The sequence below is a fragment of the Meles meles genome, chromosome 12 (genome assembly GCF_922984935.1).
Source record: "Meles meles chromosome 12, mMelMel3.1 paternal haplotype, whole genome shotgun sequence".
In the NCBI taxonomy this organism is placed as follows: Eukaryota; Metazoa; Chordata; class Mammalia; order Carnivora; family Mustelidae; genus Meles; species Meles meles.
The window spans coordinates 54,259,027-54,262,175 of record NC_060077.1 but is presented as its reverse complement, the minus strand read 5'-3'; positions in this window follow the sequence as shown (position 1 = coordinate 54,262,175).

The following is a 3,149-nucleotide window of genomic DNA, read 5'->3' as shown; positions in this document are numbered from 1 at the left end:
TATTAGTAGATAACAAGCATTTTCAATCACAAATGAAGCTATGGGTATCATTGCTCTGATTTGTTGCAAAAACTTATAAGTTTATAATTTTAAATAATTTATCCAATTAAATTCATAAGCTTCCCATTTTTCTTAACATTACAGTTATTAAGATGATTATATTTATCTTTAGGGATAGTGAAAGTTTGGAAATGAACTGCTAAATGACACCTTAGGTAGATACTAGTATTTCAAGACAGAATGTATAATTTTGCAGATAATATAACTTTGATTAGATATAAGAGAGAACAAAAGAAAAAGAAAAAAAAACAGATATGAGCATGCTATTCCAAATGAGATATTTCCTTTGAAAATGACAGAGTGATAAGAAGTAATGACAAGAAGACTTTAAGTGATGTACCTTTTCTCAAGTACTAGAATAAATTAATGGCTTAGCATAATTCCAAGTAGGCATTAAACTCTTTTAGGAGCTGTTTCCTTTCTTTTTTTTTAATTGTTCTATGAAGTACAAATCCTAATACCAAAGTTTTATTATCCAGAGTTTCCAGAGCACATTCTGGAAGGTAAATTTTAATCAGATATCCTGTGGCCTTTAGAAAATGTAAGGTAACTTTGCATGAATTTAAAATATAAGTGGGTAGGGACGCCTGGGTGGCTCAGTGGGTTAAGCCGCTGCCTTCAGCTCGGGTCATGATCCCAGGCTCCTGGGATCGAGTCCCGCATGGTCTCCTTGCTCGGCAGGGAGCCTGCTTCTCTCTCCACCTCTGCCTGCCTGTGTGCTCTCTCTCTCTCTCCTTCTCTCTGATAAATAAAATAAAATATTAAAAAAAATAAAATATAAATGGGTATATTTTTCTTTTTTTGTAAACTCTTCATTTAATCACTACTTTAAATTTTTTACTGGCTTCTCTTTTTCTCTTTTCCTGTGTGAGAAGTTACTCTGGAAAAACCCATGTATTTTTGCATCCATATAAAAGGGATTTTTCACAGGAATGAAGTACCTTCTATGTTCTGGCAACTTGCTTTTAATTTTTTCAATACATATTTGTTGAAATCGCTTTAGTATATTGTATATATATTGTTTAAATACAGTTTCGGGGCGCCTGGGTGACTCAGTGGGTTAAAGCCTCTGCCTTCGGCTCAGGTCATGATCCCAGGGTCCTGGGATGGAGCGCTCTCTGCTCAGCAGGGAGCCTGCTTCCCTCTCTATCTCTGTCTCTGCCTGCCTCTCTGCCTACTTGTGACCTCTGTCTGTCAAATAAATAAATAAATCTTTTAAAGAAAAATAAATAAATAAATACAGTTTCGAATGTTTGAAAACTATATCATATTTGGTTTCAAATGAATGCTTTTACAGAGAAAAATAAATGCATGTATTAATTGTACATACAGTTAAATATCTTTTATTTTGTGATATTAAAACCTGTTTTTCTCTTAGAAAATACAGAGGATGGAAAATACAGCTTTTGGGGAATTCTCAACGGTGTGTAGAGGTTTCTGTGGACACTCCATGGATTATATTTCCATTATACTGATATACAGAGAATTAAACTGGAAAGTAGATGGTTTTTAATGTAAGGGGTGGGGACAAATCTGATGAATAAAAAAGAAAAAAATGTTGATATATTCTAGCTCTCGACTTTAACAGATGCAATTTATGGTATAAGTTGATATCAGGGTTTTGGTAAGTTTTTATTTGGAAAACTCCTAAAAACTCATGTCTTTAATATGTGAGAATAATAATACATGGATATGTATATATATGTGCATATATATATATATGAGAATATATGTGTATATATTCATTCTGTGGTTCATCATTATGTCTTTTTGAAAGAATATTTAAATACTTCCTGCTGATTTCAAATGGAGATACAGATCATTAGATATGTAGGAGAGAATGGTGCTTAATAGCATGGTTTTAAAGATTATTTATTTTTTTATTTATTTGACAGAAAGAGAGAGCGATCACAAGTAGGCAGAGAGGCAGACAGAGAGAGAAGGGGGGAAGCAGGCTCCCTGCCGAGCAGAGAGCCAGATGCAGGGTCCGATCCCAGGACCCTGGGATCATGACCTGAGCCGAAGTCAGAGGCTTTTACCCACTGAGCCACCCATGCGCCCAATGGCATGGTTTTAAAGATAAATTGCTGTGTTAGGTTATTGGTTCTACCCCTTTAGTAGTATTAGGAATTTGTACAACTTACCTTTCTGTGTTTCAGTTTTCTCATCTGAATAATTGTATAAATGCAGTTAAATACTTAAAAAAGTACCTGGCATGTAATGCAGAAAAAATAAATCTTATTTCCATAGACAATGCAGAGCTTAGTCAGTGGTTGGTGAATTTAGTTAATATCTAGTAGGCCTTAGAAAGAACTGCTTGATTTCTTTTCATGTTTCTAGTAACTTAGAATTTGCAAATGATCCTTATTATTAATATCTTATCTACATGGAGATGAAAGCTTGAGTTAGCAGCTTGTTAATGAAAGAAAATTATCCTGAGTTAAGGAAAATCAGACCAGGATTAGAAATAGAATTTGTATACCCTGTATCATCAGATATAGAGCCATTCTTCCTCTAACAGTTCTGCTTCTAAGGTAAAAGCAAGGGAGTGGAAAGCAGTGATAAGTGGTAAAGGAAAAGATGGGGTCATAGTCAAAGACATTCAATCAATTTTTCACTTTTAGGAGGAGAAATGGTTCCTTGAGAGGATTGATTGATGATTCACCAAAGGTCTTATTCACACGTCAAGAGAAATTTGCATATATATTTTCAATACTTATGCCATAACAACTCTCCATTTTACAGGGAAAGAAAACAGGTCTCAGAGAGCTCAAGCAATATATAAGGTCATTTTCACCATTTAGTAAATAAGAAGATTGAGGCTGAGGAAATTTATGAATTACCATAGGAGAAGATAATAAAAAGCACCAAAAAAACATACTTTAAGAAGCTTAGAATTATAAACATGCATAATGTCATAATATACAAGTCCTTTTCTTCCTTTCTTTAATGGCTATAATATGTATATCTTCTCATATTACTACTGTCTTTCCTAACAATAATCTTGGAGTCATCAATTAAAAAGAGGTATTTTAAGTTTTGTGAATCATTTCAACATTTGAAGTTTCAAATAAATGTACTAGTTACCA